This window comes from Protopterus annectens, chromosome 9.part0 (assembly GCF_019279795.1).
Source record: "Protopterus annectens isolate FY-2018-M chromosome 9.part0, PAN1.0, whole genome shotgun sequence".
Taxonomy (NCBI): domain Eukaryota; kingdom Metazoa; phylum Chordata; order Ceratodontiformes; family Protopteridae; genus Protopterus; species Protopterus annectens.
This window is the reverse complement of record NC_056743.1, coordinates 182415747-182437792: the sequence shown is the minus strand read 5'-3', so window position 1 is coordinate 182437792 and position 22046 is coordinate 182415747.

Below are 22046 nucleotides of genomic sequence, written 5' to 3'. Positions count from 1 at the left end.
ATGTTGGTCTACGTTGCCACGTGCATCAGTTGCCATGTTTCCTATGTGGGAAAAATTGTCCAAAAGCTAAAGGACAGGATTGGTGAACATCTTAGGGCCATTAGAAGGAAAGATGGTCACATTGCTCTATTCAATCATAGTGTTGGTTGTCCCAATTTTAAAAAATTTATTTTCTTTGTTATTGATCGGGTGGTACTGAACTGTAGGGTGGCAATGACAGACTTCTTGTTGAAAGCAAAGAAGCAAGGTGGCAATTGAGGTTAAATGCCACACGACCACCAGGACTTAATGAAGGTATTTCCCTCATGCCCATGTTAAAGCAGAGATCTAATAACATTATTTAGCACATTTATTATACTGGGTACAATGTTTAACTTGTATCCGGAACAGGTACATTATGGGGATGCAATAGTGTTTTGAATAAGTCTGAAACCACAGTTTGGTATTGTTACAAACTTCAAAAGTCAAAAGCTAATGTTTTTTCAGCTTGGGTATGTTTATTAGCATTGCCTGCTGCTATGTTCTTTTTATACACTTTTTTATATATCAATGTTTTTTAATTCATGGAATAAATGTTATAGTACTTTTAATATGTTCACTTAAACTTTTCAACCAATTTTGTTGTTTGTGGAACTTAGTGGATATGTTTAAATTTGGCTAGGTATTATACACATTGTTAATGGATTCTTTGATTTGTTTTAGATGAAATGATTTGCACTAAGCACTTTTTTAAGGGTGGTTCACCTAATGTTATTTTATGGCTGATGATTGGCTTATCAGTTAACTAATTAAGTGTTTGTAAAAAAATTTTTCACTATTTATTCTATTGTAGTTAGAGGTTTCTTTGACTCTGATGAAGCCAATTACTGACGAAAGTGCTTAGTTGAAGGAACATTTTGTTGTCAAAGCTGGTATGTTCCCAGGTCATCGTTGGGATTATTTCTTTATTTTCCAGGAATTTAATGTAGACAGAATAAGTTGACTTGGATCAAATGCTATTAAGGTGTTTGCTGTAGACAGAATAAGTTGGCTTGGATTGAATTCTATGATTAGCTACTGTACATCTTCATTCATCTGCCACCCATACACACTTTCTATATGCCACAGGCACTACCGAACATTGTGTCATTATTCACTCTGGAAACATTTGGCCAGGCTCTACCATTCGCTTCTGTATTCTTCTGTATTCACTTTCTGTAATAGCAGTTTTCTTAAGTCACTGGTGTGTTACTTTCTTTTAGCTGTATGCTCTCTGTACTTGCATTCCTGTTCAGTTTTACCCCTGTGATGTGCCACATAATAATGCAGCATGCCCTCACCATATCGGCCTTGGTCTTCTAGTTTTCACCATACATATTCTTCAGATTCTGCTCTTGCACCCACTCCTAATCATCAATTACATTAATTATAGACATTTTATCTGCCTAGTCTCCTCCTCTATATGGCTACAAAGTGAGATGTTGTATTCCAGATACTTCACCTTTGCTTTGTAAAAAGGCAGGATGACTTCAGATTGTCTTTACTCCCCTCTACTTGGCTATATACTCCCCCAGCATCTCGTCTCCCAGGACGTCAATGATATAGAACTCATTCTTGCTAAATTAAAACTAAACTCTAGCAAACAGTTATAGTAGGTGCCTACATCCCACCAGGAAACAACATTGACACTATGGAGAACCTGCTACACTGGATGTCTATCTCCCATCCACAAGAGACTACACTCTTAGGAGATTTTAATATTGACTGGTCCGACTGTACCAAATACAATCCCTCTACCCATATTAATCTTCATGGGTTTGCCCAAATCATAAACACACCCACAAGAGTTGATAAGAAAACCAAACGCCAATCCATCTTAGATTGGATACTTCTGTCTGACTGCACCTTAGCATACCAATCAGGCTGCCTACCTGACAATTTAAACGATCACCAACCAACCTACCTTATTAGGAATAAATCCCAACATTGTAACCAACCCACCCTTAGAATATTGTGCAACAAAAAGAACTTCAAAGCCAAGGACCTAAACAATGAACTAAAACACTGACTGATCTCCCCCAAAACACCTACCCCTAGATGAAGCGGAAGACTACTTTAACTCAACCTTTCCCAAAATCCTAAAAATCGTCATGCACCAGCCCGAAGTATCAGAGTTGAGACTAACTATGCCCCTTGGTTAACAAAAGAAACTAAAACCATAATGAAGGACAGAGACAGAGCCTGGGCTCGATATCATAAACTTAAATCCACAAACACAAAACAAAACTACTTTTCACTCAGAAACAAGATGGAAAAACTTATAAAAAACCAATCACTACAAAACCTTACAAGAAAAACACACCCACAACCCTCAGAAATTTTGGGCCTCAAATAAATTACTGCACCCATGTAAAACCAGCACTCCCATACCCATAGTACCAACCAAACAGGACATCCCCACACAATTCAACAGATTCTTTACTGAAACATTCCTAGTCCTAACACCCTAAATAGCACCACCAGCACCCCACCTTCTCCAGCCCCCACTAACCCTACTACACAACAGACTCCCTTTAGCTTTTCCTTCTCTCCAGCACCTACACAACTTACTAAACTCCTCAAAAAACTAAAACCTACCACGCTGTCTGCTGACAAACTTCCCGCTGATTTCCTTTAACTATCAGCTGATACCATATCTTACCCCATGTCTATCCCCATAAATAGATCCATATCTGAATGCAAAGTACCTAACCTGCAAAAAATATATTATTCCACTCCACGAATACAGCAACTCCCTTGAGCTCACCAACTACCACCCAATCGCAATTTTATCACCTCTCAAAAATACTAGAAAGAGTAGTACATACAAAACTAATGTAATACCTCCTAAAATAACCTTGTATCATCATCTTAACATGGGTTTCGACCCTCCCATAGTACCACAACAGCCTTACTGTCATATACCAACATAGTTAACACCCATAGAAACAACGGACTGTTCGTATCCTTTGTATTCTTAGACTTATCTAAAGCCTTTGATATGGTCAACCACAGCACTCTACTCTCAACCTAAACTCCCTCACTATATCTTGGTTCAACATCAGGCCGACAACAAGCAGTTCTTTGGCAGGAGCAACCATCCTCCCTTCTACCTGTATCCATTGGAGTCTCTCAAGGTTCCATTCTTGGTTCTTTACTATTCTCCATATTTACAAATCCGATAGCTGCATCCTCTCCCTCTGTCTCTATAGTCCAGTATGTGGACGACGCTAGTATCATATGTGCCACCCCAACCTTAAGCAAACTTCAAACAATAACACAACACTACTTTACTCTGGCTGAAGCATGGTTTTCTAGCATTAAACTTATACTCATTCCCAAAAAAAAAACTAATTATTTTCAGTCCTGGTAGATCTTCTGCATTAAACAACAATTTCATCGTAAACTCCAAGGAGAATACCTCAATCACCCCAATAGCACACGCTAAACTAGTAAAAAAACAAGGCAGACACTGGATTTTCCAAGTATAAAAAGGTTAGCGCTTTCTTCAAGTTTTATTCCATTCAACTTTTTCAGACAAAGGTGAAGCAAGACAAATTGGTTTAAATACCACACCTAAAAGGTCACATGGCATACTCATCCATTAATTCTTAAAAACATACACATAAATTTAGCATTAAACAAAATGCCACTTGTATCCTTAAAACCCTAAAGCATACATCCTAAATACATATTCACTAAACTGCCCAAGTAGAAATTCATAAATTTATACGTTGAAACATGAGAATTGTAAATGGAAACAAAGCACCACAAGATGAGAAATAAGAGGGAGATAAGGGGGGGGGGGGGTTGGAGAATGGTGCAAGTGCAAAGTAACAAATAGTCATCTTTGTAAACTTTTCATCTTTAGCACACTGGCTATAGAGCACACATCATTCAAGCCTGGTTTTATGCATGTCCTAGTTCTTATTTGCCAATATAATTTCCACACCTCCAATTCTACACTTAAGGTACCCCCCCCCCCGATATCATATTCAGTTTGATCAATAGCTCTAAACAAAAAGGAATGCCCTGGGTTATCCCTCACATACTTAGCCAGGGCATTTTCGATCTTCCCCTTTCGGATGTGGTATAAGTGTTCATATACCCTCTCTCTCAATTTACACTCGGTTTTACCTATATAATAACCATTGCAAGACTGGCACTGGGCTACATAAACTACCCTAGTAGATTTACAATTCAATCTTGCCCTGTTGGAATAGTCAACACCCACGAAACTCATAGGAGTAATCGATAATCTCAAACTTGAAGTACACATTGCCCAAATAATCAAAAAAGTAAACAAAAAGCTTGGTCTCTTGTATAGGAGCAAGCAATTCATGATCAATTATACCAAAGCCACTATTGCAAGAACCCACCTATTGTCCACCCTACTGTATGCCTCCCCAATCCTAAGCAATATTCGCCACAGCAAACAAAACAAAATGGCATCTTGCTATAACAAGATTACCACGTTTGCTACAGGTGCCTCCAATAGATCCCATCACTGTCTTTCCATCAAACAGCTCAAATGGCTTGAGTTGCCCCAACTACTTCTTACTACTCAACTCTCCCCAGCCCACAAACTGTACTACCTCCCTGACAAAACTTCCCACTACAGGATCTAATACAACCCTACACTTCCACCAGAGCCTTAAGATCAACAGAATGAAATCTCATGTCATCAAACATAAGAATGAAGTCGGTAAAACTCTCCTTGCCTGTACAATAAAAATCTGGAACTCCCTTCCAGATCACATAACTTCTACAAGTTCTGCTCCACTACACTATTTAAGAAATTGCTCAAAACCCACTATGTTAACAATTGGCTGTGCCCATGCGACTCCCCAGGCTAATCCATCTACAGCGCAGTGATGCAAGGATTCTGCCAATGTTCACCTAGTAGTGCCTAACCACTGAATACTTATTCTTACCTAACAATGTTTCATTCTGATGGTTTGACTTAGATGTCTGTGAAGAAATGTTAAATATGTTCTTATATGTTTATTTGTATGCCTTAAGAATACAGGCATGTATTTTATAAAATGTATTTGTAGCATTAGTGGAGCTTTTCTCCCCAGACCTCTGCTGAAAATGGACCTGTGTTCAATCGGACTGTCCCAGTCATTAAATGTAAAATAAAATAAAATAAAAATAAATGTACATTCACATCATAGACTACAAAATCTTTTTCTTCTCTGTTGCTTCAAGGGTAACCCCATACTAGCATTTATTTTATCATGTAGATTTATCTTACCAGAGTATGCAGTACATATGGTTAAAAAAATACTCTGCCACTCAAGGACATACGTATACATATGCATGTAGTGCTGTAAAGAATTTACATGATAGGATGGCTAAATAAAAGATCCATGTAAATAAGAAATGGACAACCACATGTATCTCAGTTACTGCACCAAAGCAGAAGTGTTCTGTGATGTGTCATGCAGCACACGAGTGCATTCAAATGCAAAAAACTTTGAGTCTTAATAAAACCACAAAAAAAAAAAACACTAAATAAACAGATAGCCAGTGAATCCAAATGAAAATTTACTGCATAAAAACAATACAAGACTCACTCTAGTGCCTCTGCTTAACACCCTTTAAGGAGTGAAAAAAATTTCATTTCACCATCACTTAACACAATAAAGGCACCAGACTCATCCAAACAATTAAAATTTAAACTAGAAACTTCCAATTGCAATCTACATTCAGACCAGCAGAGGTCAGAGTACCCTTTAAACAGTTTTTTTTATACAATACTTTTAATATCTAAACAACTATCAGACAGCTATTTTTCCAAACTAGTACCCCTTAATTTCCCTGGGTCACTATTTGGCTAAACATTTTAAAATGTATCACAAGGGCTCTCATTCTTAACATTTTTATATCCCCTCGCATGTTGTTGTAATCTTAGCTTGAAAGCCCTTTTACTTACCCCAATATAAAACAAATCACAAGAACATCTCAGTGCATAAACAACTGCTTTAATATTGCAGTAAATGTCTCCCATTTAGTTTACAATTAATACCAATAATTCTATCAAAAGATCTTACAATGTACTTGCAACTTGAATTCCCAAATGCAAAAGTACCCATATTCCTAGGCTCCCTCAACAAGGTATTGCAACTTGAATTCCCAAATGCAAAAGTACCCATATTCCTAGGCTCCCTCAACAAGGTATTACCTGGTGTAATAAACCTACTATGAACAACCATATCCTTAATATTATGTCCCCTTTTAAATGATTAAATAGGGCAACAACTACCGTACACAGATAGGCTAAAAGCCCTATCCCTCGCCTCAATTTCATACTAACTCCTCAGGGGTGACCTCTGTTTGGCATATAAAGCAAATCTCAGACCCCGCCTTGATGGGACTTGCTGCATATCCGCAAGTCAAGCTCTACTAGAGTAACCCATACACGTGACCTCAATCTGGTCTACGATATCAATAGAACTTGGTGGGACAAATTTGTCCCCCAGAGACTCCCCCATCTGTAGAATAGACTCCCTCTCTATGTCAGAGTACCTCATTATCCCTTTTGGATAACTAGATGGGAAACAGAAAATAAACCTCTGGGATTCCACCTGTGTCCCTGCTGGACAGGGGCTTTGGGTGATGACTTGACTAAACATGGGCTAACCTCTTGGCTAGGATTATAACAGCCTCAGGGCCAATAGCCTAGTAACCTCCTATGAAACATATTAAATTCTCTAAACTTTAACAAAAATAAAAAACAATAAAAGTTTATATCACTTGTTCACTAAATGTAGCAACAAAATATACTTTTTACAAGAAGCTGTTTCATTAATAGCCTAGTACAGTGATCTCCATTTACCACGTATCCATTCTTTGTTCATCTAGACTTTACCTATTTACTGACCTTTCCACCATTTCTTTGTCATACCCCCTTCTCCAAGAACATATTAATAGTATTATGTACTTCCATCTGCAAATCTGTATCATTACATAACCTATAAATACGCAAAAAGTGCTTTAAACAAGTGAGGGGGTTGGCAGCAGTTTCCATCTAAAAAGTGACTACCATCCTCAAACTTTGCGGACTTTTGCTTTTACCTTACCTTCAGATAAACCCTCCAATTGAACATCCAGAAACACCACAATGTTCCCATATTGAAGTCCATCAAAATTTATGACCAAATCTACTGTCCTATAAACTTGGTATAAAGTTTAAAACTAATTCATAACCCTCCTTACACACAAAAATTAAATCAATGTATGTATAATATTTTAATACATATTTTGCATAAAACCCCATCTATACAAACATTTTTCTTCAAATAAACCCATAAATAGGTTGGTGCCCCCATGGCTGTTCCCTATAGCTAATAAATTATTTTGATGAACTCAAAATAATTGTGTTAAACAAAAATGAAACATTTTATTACATAAGCTACTGGACTATCTCCCAAAAATAGTTTAAAGCCTCAGTCCCAAAATAATGTTGAATACTAATATACAAGTTTTTTTTACATACACTGTAATCCAATAAACATCAGTAGTCCATTGTAAAGAAGATTTTTTTCCTAAAAAAATCAAATGTATCCTTTATATAAGAGGGTAGTTTCATGACTGAGGGAAGCAAATATTTATGAAGCAACAAACCTATATTATGCAAAAAATAGTTACATGCAGAAAACAATGGGATGTCCAGGAGGGTTACATAAATCTTTATGAATCTTTGGTAAACAATAAAATGTAACCAATACACAACCTTCACTACTAAACTTTATTTCAACATTATTTTTAGATAAGTAACCCAACCCAACCTAAAGTAACTTTTGAAATTTTGCCACAGCTGTTTTATACTGAAGTACAGTTACTATTTCATATACACTTTCATCATTCAAATGATCATAGCACATTTTCATATACTGTGTAATGGATCACCACAATTGTATTACCTTTGTTGAAGGTTTAAATACTAGTTGCTGCGGTTTACTAAGATGTTGTAAAGCTTTCTGCTCTTCTTAGTCAGATTATATTGGCTCTTATTTTTATAAGAATCTGAGAAAGCTAATTTGATAGCAAAATTCATAAACTGCTGAACTCCCTCATTAATGAACAGAGGTATAAAACTACTTTGGCATGTTATAGCATTTGTAAGAAACAATAAGCATTATATTCATCATCTTCCTCTATATTAGAGGTACATGAATAAAAATTTTCAATCACTACTTTCAGTTATTTCCCATGTAGAATCTAAAAGATAGTGGGGGGGGGTGATAAAAAAAATAGAAACTATCAGAGAGAAAAAAATGTATCAAATGCAACTTTGACTGGTCGAAAAACATCATCACTTTTAAGCATATATAATCTAGGCAATACAGTTGGAATAAGTTTTAAACCATAATTGAGTACAGACATCTACGCATTATCAAGTGTATAAACCAAGTTTACTACAAGACCCAACCATCTCATCACAGGACCAATCCCCTTTAAAGTTATTATTAACAACAGAACTAGAAATCTCTAAAATCGATACCATTTTTTTTCTTATAACATTGCTGGAACTGTCCTTTAAATGTAGAACTCCTCTCCTCATTGTATGTTTTCTTTCATTTTTAGCTGCTGGCCTCCCATTTCAAAATTTCTCTTAAAAATAATTCAGTTCCTATGCTCAAAGGAGAGGAGGATAGGCTGATGGGCAGAATCATCATTCTCACATTTGGTAGAGCCTCTTGCAGCTTCCAATGATACTAGGGATGCACCATGTTGCTTCTGATTTGTTTCCTGACCCTGGAAACATACACCAGACTGGTGTCACTTAGACTGATCTCCAAAGGAAGGCTTTTTCATTATTTTAATCTCTCAAGTCCCTCTTCAGTTTAGTTTTTTTCTTCTCTGAAAGATCTCTCTCAAAACCAGAAAGTTTTTTATTTATGTCTCCGAGCAATGTTCCAAATAGGAAGCATTTAGCTGAGTTGAGAGAGACATACAAAGAGAGGAAATTTCTTCAAGTTTTCATTGTTTCAGCACATCCCTATCAAAATGTTGACCCACACCAAGGAACACCAATGGGCAGTAGCCAACCACATAGTTTGAAACTTCTTGTCTTCCTCAATAGCGGAATCAAATGGTGTAGTGGGACATTAAAATGCCCTTAAGCCTCTCGTGTAATATCCAACTCTAAATAGTGCTGTAGACTCCATTTTATTTATTTTACATTTGTTGACTGGGTTAGTCCAACTGACATTTTCAGTGGAGACCCAAGGAGATAAGATACACCTTCATTAAATTAGAGAAACAGATTTACAAGTTAATAAGCTTTCAAACATACAATATGAATTATGTACAAATTCAATAAGCTTTCACCAAACTAGATATAATAGGAGTATAATTGTGCCCTGGTACATGTTGAATAGGATATGTCATGAGTACAGCATTAATCAAATATGAGAGATACATAAATTGCTCTGTCAATATTACAAACAATAATTAGACAAACGATATGGTTATTGTAGTTCCAAAAAAAGAGGGAGAGTACTGGGGCAGAGAAGAGGAAGTAGGTAGATAGGCAAGAATATAGATTACTCAAGAAGGGGCAAGAGAGAAAAAGGAAAAAAAGGGAGGCATGAAATTGAACTGGGAGTGTGTGTAGGTGGATGGGGAGGAGGTGAATAGGGGTCTTGGATGGATAGGATCATAGTTTAAGGAGAATACGTGCAGTGTCAACTCCAGTTTTTAGGTATTCTCTAGTGGCTGTTTTGAATTAATTAGGTTGTTTAAGGGATCTAATGTCTAAGGGAAGTTTATTCCAGGATATGGCATGGTTATAACTGTAGAGGGTGCAACCAGCTTTGGTCTTGGGTTTATATATTTATAGCAGGTCTTGGTCAGAGCTATGCAGTGGCCTCATTTGGGAATATTTAGTGATAATAGGAGGAAAGCTAGAAAAGAATGAATTCTGGTAAAGGACAGAGTGTATCATCTGTAGTTGAGGTAGCAAGAGCTGGTGAGGTAATTCAAGCCAGTCTAATTGGATTAAAGAGAAACAGTGGTGCGCCTTAAAAGTATGGTTAGCAGCAAATGTAGCCACTTTATTTTAGTTTGATTCAAGTTTGGTTCATAGGTTGGTACTAAGCTATTGGTCCTAGGGCCCATACAAGCCTAGCCATAACAATTCCCTGGATATTTCTTCCCACAACCCCTATCTAGCAGGGCAATCGACGTGACCCCCGGGATGAATTTCCTATCTCTCATCCAATCATCAAGGTTCCTTTTAAAGAGGGCCAAGGAGGCGAGCCGCTTGACATGTATGGGCAGTCTATTCCAGAGTATGGGGAGTCTCTGGGTCAGGAATTTATCCCTCCAGCATGTTTTGTTCATTGTGATGACCAGGTTTAGATCCCTGAAGTGTGTGGCTCTGAGGGATTGGGATTTCGTTAAGTGGAGTATGTCCAACAGCTCAGGGTTTTACATGGCCTTGTATGTTAAGCAGAGATTGCCTCAGAGTAGATGATATGCCACAGGGTATAGCTGGAGTTTTTTTAGAATGTCAGCATAGGGCATCTGCTTTAGGCCTGTGATTCTTTTAGTGAGGTATTTCTGCGGCCTTTCCAGCTGTTGTAGATGTCTTAGGAGTTGCATACCAAATGGGGCATTGTACTCTATAAAGGGTCTAATGAGAGATGAGTACAGTTGGACAATAACCTCCTTTTTTTCTGGATGAAAAGCCCTTAGTGATGATGTGTGCCACATAGGATTTCCTAACTGTTGTGGCGAGGTGGTTATTGAAGGTGAGACCACTGTCCACCTGTGTCGCCAAGTCTCTCATCACACTTTTGATGTTTAATGTACTGCCATCTATGTGATAATTAATGGGTACATGTTTTTTCCCAAAGGGGATAACTATACATTTCTTGGCATTAAGCTTGGACCCATGGCTCTGGCACCAAGCATCTGTTTCTGTAAGGCCCTTTTGTAGAATATCCACATTATTTGGGGATTCAGTAATGGCTCCCAGTTTGCAGTCATCTGCTAACTTTGTTATCCAGAGTCCCTTAGTGTTGGCCTATACTTCAGATAAGTAGATGTCAAACAAGAGTGGTCCCAGGACTGAACCCTGAGGTACTCTGCAAATCCAGCTCCAGACAAATGACAAGTAGTCAGCTACTTTTACAGTCTGGGTTCTGTCAGTAAGCCCATTGGCAACCCATTGAGTGACGTAGGGATTTATGCCCAGCTTAGTAAGTTTATCTATGATTCCTGAGTGGAGGATGATGTCAAAGGCCTTGGCAAGGTCCAGATAGGCTGTGTGGACCGCCTTACCCTCGTCCACAGCTCTGGAGACTGATTTGAAGAAGTCAATCAGGTTCAGGAGACAAGATCGGCTCCTTCAAGAAGCCAAACTGGGTGGGGTCCAATGTTTCAAGGTTGCCAGTGTCTTTGTTTATAAGTTCCATGATAATGCATTCCATGCCCTTGCAGATCAGGCTCGTCTGATTAGGAGTGAGGAGTTCAGATTGGTAAGAATGTGACAGCTATATAATTTACTAGGAAGAAGGTATGCATGTGAGAGAGTTATTTTCGCTTTGCTGGTTAAGTACTTTTTTTGCGGTAGAAGAGTCCCAGTTTTGGTACATCTTTTTAAAACAATTTAACACATGTAGATCAAACTTAAGTTGGTCAGCAATTAGTTTTGAGCTAGATTCAGCTGTGATGGATATGTTATTGCTGGAGTGTATAGTTTAAGTGGATTTGAGGTTTGTGAGGATTTTGAGGAGAAAGAGTAGGAGCTTAGTTTTCTTAGGGTTGAGAATTAATTTGTTGGCATGGAGCCAAAGTTCAACAGAGTTAAAGGATGCTTGGGTAGAGGAGTGAAGGTTGGAGGGAGCGTCAGAGATGGTCATGACAGTTGAGTCATCAATATATCGAATAAGGGATGACTGGGGACAAGAGGTATGTAGTAAGTTAGTGAAAATGTTGAAGAGTAGAGGGCCTAGAATGGATCCTTCAAGGACTCCCATCATCACAGGGAGGGGAGGAGATAGAGCAGAGAGCTATTTGACAGACTGCAAGTGGCCAGAAAGATGGCTAGAAAACCAGGAAATAGTAGAGGAATAGAAATTAAGGTAAGACAGTTTGACCAGAAGAGGATGGGAGACTGTGTCAAAGGCCTTGTAGAGGTCCAGGAATAGAGAGACCAGCATTTTATTATCATGAGCAGGAGATATATTTATGAAAGATATTAGCGCAGTTGTGGTGCTATGTTTGGGTCAAAATATGTTAAAACTCAGAGGTCTCCTTAAAAACAGAAGATGATGTTCTAATTTCTCAAACAGTCCTTGTGATTTAAGGGACAAAAAACTGGTCGAACACCGATCCACTGAGGTGAAAGGATTAACAGTTCTTTCATTCCTTTCTTCCAAAAATCTTTTCCATGGTTTGGACAGCACCTCACCACCACAAACACCACTGCCATGATCTGATAAACGATCTCCTGTTTGTAGGATATAATTCTTCATTGTCCTTTGAGTAAAATCTACTCCATCTCTAAAAATCCAGGTACAAAGAGGGATCACTGGGCATAAATAAACTTCAAACCAAAAATTTAAAAAAAAATAAACAAAACACTAAATATAACAAAATGGCCAGTGAATCCCAACAAAAAGTATTTATTGCATAAAAACAACACAATTCTCAGCTCAACAGCCTTCAGACAGTAAAACAAAGTAATTTCACCATCACTTGAACAATAAAAGACACTTGAACAATAAAAGCATCCGACTCATCCAAACAATTAAAATTTAAACTAGGAACATCCAATTGCAATCTACATTCAGACCAGCAGGAGGCAGAGTGCCATATTTTAAAGTAAACACAGTTTCTTTATACAAAAGTTTACTTTTAGTATCTAAACAACTATCATACACAACTATTTTTCCAGAATAATACCCCTTAATTTCCCTGGGTCACTGATGTGATATATTTTAAAATGTGTAGCCAAACGGCTCTCAACCAGATCTCATCACATGTTCTTGTAATCTTAGCCTGAAGACCCTCTTACTTTCCCCTATATAAAACAAGCAACAAGAACATCTCAGTGCATAAACAATTCCTTCAGTATTGCAGTGATGTCTCCCATTTGATTTACAAATCAAATCACTATTTCTATCAAAACATCTAACAATGTACTTGCAACTTGAACAGTTCCCAAATACAAAAGTACCCATATTCCTAGGCTCCCTCAACAAGGTTTTACCTGGTGTAATAAACCTACTGTGATGAGCCCTCTTCCCAGAGGCAGTAACTAGGGAGTCTCAATTCTCACCACTGTCTTCAGTAGGGGAGTGTCACTAAAAGCAGGCATAGAAATACACAATTTCCCCTAAAAGTACAGCAGGAACAGGTTCCAAACCTGGGACTGGAGTATATGCCTCACTCCAGGTTCCCAAATGAGTCTCCACATTAACCACTACAGAACACAGTGTCCTAATTCTAGGTATCTGACACACACACTAAAATGTCTGATATTCACACATGCACACACTCGTTGGAAAGACACACAGATTTATCTGCTGTGTGTCTTTGCCCAAGTTACAATCTAAGAGCTGCCACCAGTCAAATACCACAACACCCTTCAAAAGGGGTGTTTAATTATATTGGGTAAAATAGATATTGAAACAAATGGTAGGATGTATCCAAAGCTATAAGGCTTTTCAGAGTTGCCCAGGTGTTACCAAAAAAAGCATAAACACTCTCAAGTTATTATAAGTATTTACTAAATAACCAGCCAGGATGAGAGGTAGTAAAACATTTAATTTTATCTATTTTATTATTTTTATTTGCAGTTTGTCAGGATGGTCCATTGGGCCAGGAAGAGCCCATTTTCAATGGAGTCCTGGGGAGAAAAGCTCCATAAAAGACAATATACATAACAGACAAGTTATAAGTAACAGTAATACAGACATACAGATAAACATGGCATATGAGATACAATACAGTAAACATGCAAAACAGATTATAAAAGAAACATAAGTAGATATTTGCAAATATATTTGTTCCTATTGTAGAAAATATAACAGTAGGGACAAGAAATATCTAGGTTTCATGAGAGATTAGTAGGGAAGTGAGATAGGGGAGAAGTGAGCAGAGGGGGAAAGAGGGAGGTGGAAGGCTTAGTGAGGGGTGGGGAAAAGGGGGAAAAGGAGGAAAGGGGCAGGGAGAGAGAAAAATAGTGAGTAACTAACTTAAGAGGGAAAGGGGGTAAGAGTTGATAACCTGGGAGGAAATGGGGGGGGGGGGAGGGTCAGTTTCTGAAATAATTATGAAGGGTGGGAGCAGGAACATTTCCAGAGGGATGTTAGGCATAAGTGATTATAAATAAAATAATTTAAAACATGTAAATACTGAATAAAGGATTCCAATAAACATCAGCAGTTCACACACAAGAAATATGAAAATACTGAAGGATATATCTCACACAGACTTTAGAAAACCTCTATTTAGCTGTAGTTCCCTGACTATCTGAAAATTAACTGTCTCTATCTAATCTAAATACTTTACCAAGGCAAGATTGTACTCCTACTTCTGCAAGGTAAAATGAGAAATTTTATCCACACTCCAGGCTGCTGTCTATTGTCTGTGACTAGAACAAATTACTGTCCTGGAAACAACTCTGGAAAACAACTGAATGAAAAACTGAACAAGTGACTCAGAACCTGCTTTTTTATAGCAGATCTTTTTCAAAATAACAGGAAGCTGCAATGTGAATTCTACTCTATTATCAGACTTTGAAAAGTAAAACAACTGCAGTGAAGATTCTATTCTCCCAGCCCTGGCACACAATGACAGTTTGGTAAAACATACATTCAAATTCTCTTTACAAAGAACATGTACATTTGGTCAGCAAAATGAACACTGACATTCAAACATCTTGCATAAATCAGAGTGATAATCAAGAGAAACTTATTTATAACATTATAGCTAGTCATGCTGGCATATGTAACACAGGGTAATTTACAATTACTTACAAAACCTCAGCCAGTAACAATATCCTCACACCTACTATGAGCAATCATATCCTTAATACTACGTCCCCTTTTAAATTATACCATAGAGGTATCAAACATATTAAATTCTCTAAACTTTAAAAACCCCAATAAAATTTTATATCACTTGTTCACTAAATATATATAGTAACAAAATATACTTTTTACAAATAGCTGTTTCATTAATAGTCAGCCTGTTTCTGCCATCTCTATTTACCACATCAGTTTTGTTCATCCAGACCCAACCTGTTTACTGACCTCTCCACCATCTGTCATACCCCCCACCAAAAACATATTAATAGTGTCCAATAATAATGCAGCATGCTCTCACCATATATTCCTTTCTCTTCTAGCGTTTGCTGTGCATATTCTGAATTCTCTGCTCTTCCTCCAACTGCTTATCACTTTTAATTATTAACATATTTTGTCTGTGTACATACTCTCTTCCTCTATATAGCTACAAAGTGAGATATATTCTAGATACAACATCAACTTTGCTTTGTAAAAAGGCAGGCTGACTTCAGATTCTCTTCAGTCCGCTCTACTTAGTTATATACCCCCCCCCCCCAGCATCTTGTCAGCTTTCACCAATATACATTCACATCATAGGAAGTTACTAGGCTAATGGCCCTGGGGCCTTCCAAGCCTAGCAAAGAGTTTATCCCCAAAAAGAAACCTCAATCAGCACCTGTCGTCTTTGTCAATAAGGGACACAGGTGGAACCCCCGGGACAAATTTGTGGTTCCCCAACCACTCATCAAGGTTGCGCTTGAAGAGGGTCAGCAAAATGTGCTGTTTGATGTATATCAGAAGTCTATTCCAGAGATGGGGCAGCATCTGGGAGATGAACCTCTCTCTCCAGCAGGTTTTGTTGACGTTGCATATTAAGTTCAGGCCTTTTGAGTGGGATCATAATGTATGAGTCAGTATAGATAATAAACCTTTGTCTTCTCTGTTGCTTCTAGGGCAACCCCCTTCTAGCATTTATTTTTCCCTGTAGATTTACATTACCAGACTATGCAGTACATCTTGTTAAAGAAAAAAAAATTCTGCACTCAAGAACACACATACGCATACATGCAGTGCTGTATAGAAATTTACATTATAAAAGGTTGGCTAAATAAAAGATCCATGTAAGTAAGAAATGGAAAACCACATGCATCTAAGTTACTGTACCAAAGCAGAAGTATTCTGTGATATCTCATGCAGCACACAGCGAGTGCATTCAAAAGGAGAAGACTTTCACAGTCTGCCTGCAACGGACCGTGTTACATCCCTATGATGCATGGAAACAGTGGAAAAAATAACCCACCTTTACCTCTGTCTGGTACCAATACTGCACAAAGCATTTGTATATTATAGACTATTTGCTGCTTTCTGTCAAAGAGCGTATGCATGTTCACAAGCTGTCATTGCAATCAGCACTTCACTGACATGGTTTTATATATTACAGATATTCTACCTAACTTGAAATTACAAGCTACACACTGTATACCTCTCTTCATCCCATCATGAGCTGAATAAATGACATAAGTTTGTATAAAACTATTCACCTGACATACTTTAAATAATGAAACTGTGTTTAAGAAAACAGTTTGTCAGGCACAAACTGCCTCAGCTGTTGAATTAAACTACCAGTATCAAAATGCTACAGCGTATACTATGTTCCCCTCGTTAAACCTCTGCCTGGTTTGTGTGTGTGGCATCAGCTTTCTATGTTGTCTGGCCAGGAAGGAATAGAATGTGCACTTAGTGCTTTACTGAACCTTAAGATCTTGTTTTAGAATTGTATGAGCCATCACAAAAACCTCAAGTGGCATATTGTAATTTTGCAAGAAATGGGGCAGCACACATGTCTTCATGTAGGACACTAGAACCCAAATAACTTTAGCACTGTCAACCAAGCTCCATAGCAATTAATACAGGTTTTTGTACCTCAAGCCCAGTTTCAGCTTAGAAATCTTTCTAGTTTCTCTTCTATTTGTAACCCACCTCTGAAACAATTTCCAAGAAAAAAAAAATGAGATGAGTCAGAAGATATCATGTCACTCAAACTTGACCTATCCACTGAAAAGACACTAGACAACTTAAAGATTAAATTCACTAGAGCCTTACACTTGTATAAAACATTAGAGACATCCAGCAGACAAGATATTTGTAAACAAGCTTCATAAACTTCAAAACCAAAACAAGATGCAAAGGCAAACTTAAAGCTTTACAATGTTCACCATTTTCAGTCCTGATGCCACTACTACTAGTATGCAGTGCTATCCACCCACATTCAGGCCCCCACCTATTCAAACAACACAGATCCATCTACCACCACAAAACAATAGAATCTGGGCAAAACAGCAACAAATGGGTTACACAATTTACTATAAATGCACAAAGCATGGCTAAATAGCCACCTAATCTCCTGATATTCTAGTGATCACTGAAACCTGCCCAAAACCCAAATCAAAAAGGAAGAAATTATCCTACATGGACATTACAATCAGGATGGAAATTAAAAAAAAAAAAAAAAAAAAAACGCAAAAGGAAAAGCTAATATACACTCAGAACTAGATGTGTCAAATTTGCACCTACTAACTGAATGGGATAAAACACAAGTTTAACATTCTTTAAGATGAACTCACAACTCTATTATACTCTAAACAAATTTCAAGTTCCACCACAAAACAAACAATACCTTCACTAGAGAGAAAATGACATCTTAAGCAACTACATACCTCACAAATCTATCATATTAGGCAACCTTAAAATTGACCGATTTTAAACTATATCTAATAAAATGCAGAATAAAACAACTCTACTTCTTGTCCTACTTATAACTGACTGGAACAGATAACATAGCCACAGAAAAAGACTATCCCCCGAATTTACTAATCTTCCGTGCAGGACTAGTCTAGTCCTCCATGGAAGCGGCCATTTAGGAGGAGGACGGCAGTGCGCCATGCACATTAATGAAGGCGCACTGCCTGAACTCCTAATCCTACAAGGAGAGTGTACGAGTGCAGGGGGCATGTCGGAGAGCAGAGCTCTCAAAATAAACACGCCCCTGCAATGTAGAACAGCAGAAAGTGTAAATACATGAACGAGGCCGCTCATAGGTGTAAGCATATCGCCACCAACAGTCCATGTGTACAAAATCAACAGTACATATAACTAAACCAAAGAAATTTTTTTTTTTTATATATAAATCAGAGTACAGCTAACCGTAGGCGCGTGGGTGTGCCCATTGCTTAACTACGGTTAAAGCAACTTAAAAGGCTGAAGAGGATAACAAGGACAATATATGCAAATGAAGCAGCAGAGCAATAGTGTAGTGGGCAGAGCATTCACCTAATGAGCAGGCATTCCCAGTTCGAGTCCCACTGCAGTACAGTCTATTTTACAAGGCAAAGCATGGTATAACCAATATTTTTATTTCAAAACCCACTAAATAACATGTATTTATGAACTGGAGTACTGCAGGAGATGCACATGTGAAGAGTCAGGGTCATAATGAATACGGCAGTAGTAAGCAGGTTTAAGTACAAATAAGTAGCAAGCATATGTTAGCACTAGTAAGCGTAAGTGCATTTGCATGGAGGTAAGCACTGCCTACACAGATTAATCGAAGTAGAAGCTGAGTGTAAGAAACTGTAACCGGAAGTTAGTAGTGCTTACCTCCGTGCAAACCTGCTTACAATTGCTTTAAAGTGCCTTAATCACTCAGTATCCAACAGGCCTTTGTCTGCCCAGCAACAAAATAAACAGTCATGCAGGTCTCGAACCCAGGACTCTATATACCATAGTCCCAGTAGCGATCCACCATCACCACCATCACAGAAGTACAGAAGAATAAGGTAGTAATAAAGATGTCCTCACCATAGTATAACCAAACTGAACTAGTGAAAGGAATCAGTATACAGTCATATGTACCATAACAAACTACATAACATAAATATGTGAACTGGAGTACAGCAGTAAGCCCAGAAGTGAGGTGTAATTGTAATTGACTGCTGAAGTCCCCAATAAAACACAAGAACCTCACAGAGTGTACGTACACATCAATCAGGGATACAAGGCATGCATACAAGGTGTAATGAATAACACAATGCCAAAAAGGCATTATAATGAATGTCCATTGTAGGCAACACCAAGCAGTACACAGGCCAGCTTATGAGGTGTGAGCAATGTTTACACCAGCTGTTTGTGCCCAGTGGTATAACCCTGTAAATAATTGCAACCTTAGATAAGCAGGTTTGCACATAGTTTAGCCTTTTCAAAACCGCCCAGTCATGGAAAAGTGTGGGAAATAGGTCCTACTTAAACCCAACAGGTGGGAATACAACTCATAACTGGCTGTAGCTTCCCCTTGCAGGCACTATGGCAGTAAGGGGAGGAGGAGTGCGTTTCTGGGCGCAGTGATGGTGCATCCAGGAGTCCAAGGTTATGGCTGGACTCCTAGTTAAAGACCATGCACAGAGACTGCTGCAAGGCCAGTACCAGGGCTCTCAATATAAGGTGGAGGCCTGGAACCAGCTCGCCCATGACCTCAACAGTGTCACTGGCATGCCCCGAACTGGTGAGCAGGTCAGGCACCACTATGCTGACCTGAAGCAGTGGAAGGGGGACCTCTTGGAGGAGTGGCTCCAAGAGGCTAGAGGATCAGGGGATGCCCCAACCATGTGCAAGTATCAGTCCACGACCTGTTTAATTGCCAGCTCAGGTATATCATGGATAGGTATGGCTAAATATTCCTCTTGTGTCTTCCACAGCTGCAATGGAGCGGGTCACGAACCAGGAGGCCCACATTAGCTACCTGGCGTGGTTGCAATGGGAGGCAGGTCAGTAATATTCATGCTTTTAGTATCATAGGAAATAAAAATAGTAGTAGTAGTAAAGTAATTGCTAGTATAAAACTTGTATTGTTCAAGGCAAGTACTGCATACACTAGAGAATATGGCAAGAAGAGTATCATATTGTTAGTATGGTAATAAAAGTGCAATACCCTAACAAAACAGGTCCAACTGCTGGACTGTATATCTATATTCTGGTATCATATGGTAATGTAGATTTGCAATCATGCAATAATACTGTTGTATTAAGCACGGTTACCCACACCATGCACCATAAATTGAATGTGTAGGAATGCCTGTATATGACAGGTGTAATCCCCAGAGGCCATTTAGTACAACGGAGACACACAGACAGTAAACAGGAAAAATGCAGACAAATACCGAGTAGCACATGTAACAGAAATATGAAGTGTTTTTTTTAGCACACACAGCCACGGTTCAAATCCTGCCAGTGGTAGTAATCTGGATACAGAATCATACCCCACAACCGTACAGATATGTCCAGAATATCTATTAAAGTGGCCCATATCTATTGCCTATCCACCTGTCCCCCTGGGAAATCAGTGGGATGATCCCAGACGTATAGGCAGCAAACAGGAAATACAACTGATTGACGCACATCTATGACAAAAAACTGGCACACTAGCAACTCCCCAATACCTTATGTGACCAAGAAGACACGTTTGTACAGTAACAGAGATGTATGTGCATAATAGTAATGAGGAACCTGGTACTGTGTGGGAACATTCAGGTAGTGCTAATAAACATTCCTCCCACAAGTTTGTCTGATAGCAACACTGTGCTCAGAAATACAAGAATGATATGCCGTTGCTCTGAATAATGAGGTGTTACACATCACTGTCGCCCACACAGTCCTACAACATTTAACTGTCTAGGAAATCTGTATAAGAGTGTTGTTATACAAGGTCAGAATGCATAAGCACAGGGGTTTATTTTGTTGCTGGGCAGAACACGGCCTGTTGGATACAGAGTGATTAAGGCACTTTAAAGCAGTTGTAAGCGGGTTTGCATGAAGCTAAGTACTGCTAACCTCCAGTTACAGGGTATTACACTTGGTTAGCTTCTAAATTGCTTAACCTGTGTAGGCATTGCTTAGCTCCATGCAAACCTGCTTACAACTCCTTTAAAGTGCCTTAATCACTCTGTATCCAACGGGCTGTGTTCTGCCCAGCAACAAAATAAACAGCTCTTGCAAGGCTCAAACCAAGGACCCCTTCACACCATAGACAAAGTGATTTACCACTAAGCCACAACAGATGCAAAGAAATTAGAAGTTTTCAGAAACATATCATCCAGTCCAATCATGCGACAGTACAGAGAATGTATAACATCTAGATGTATGTGTGTGTAAATATATTAATATCTAAACAGATACAACATATCTAGATATATATTTTTTTCAAACACTATATACATATATATATATCAATATATATATATATGTGCACATATATACATGCATATGCCTAAAATCGACATGTGTCTACATCTATATGTCTACATATACACAGCACATTACACATGTGTACGCAGATATATATCTATGTAGGTATATACGGACATAGGTGTGTGTGTGTGTGTATATATATATATATATATATATATATATATATATATATATATATATATATATATATATATATTAGCAGATATATATATCTATATAGGTATATATGGCCATAAATCTGTAGATAGCAATGGCAGATTAACAGATACACATGTCCACATGCACCATTAATTGGGATGGAAGGCCACACACACTATAGGTCTCATACGAATAGGCATCCCCCCCCACAGCCAAACACATCCGCCCTGCAATACACTACCAAGTACAGTCTGCCTCCCATAGGAAATGTAATATGTGGAAGCCATCAACATCCCCAGGATACAGACGCAGACATGCAGATACAGATTATATATATATATAGATGTACACGTGACTACACATTGTACATATATCTGCGTGTGTATAAGATACATATGTATAAGGTGTACACAATATGAACAGCCACTATGCCTACAGTTAACACCTGAACATCTGGACACTGTACGGGCCACCCATACAAATGTCAATGGTTGCTTGTAACATATACCCATAGAGAGGTTATAGGAATGACACCACACATAGGTTTGCAGACATGGAAAA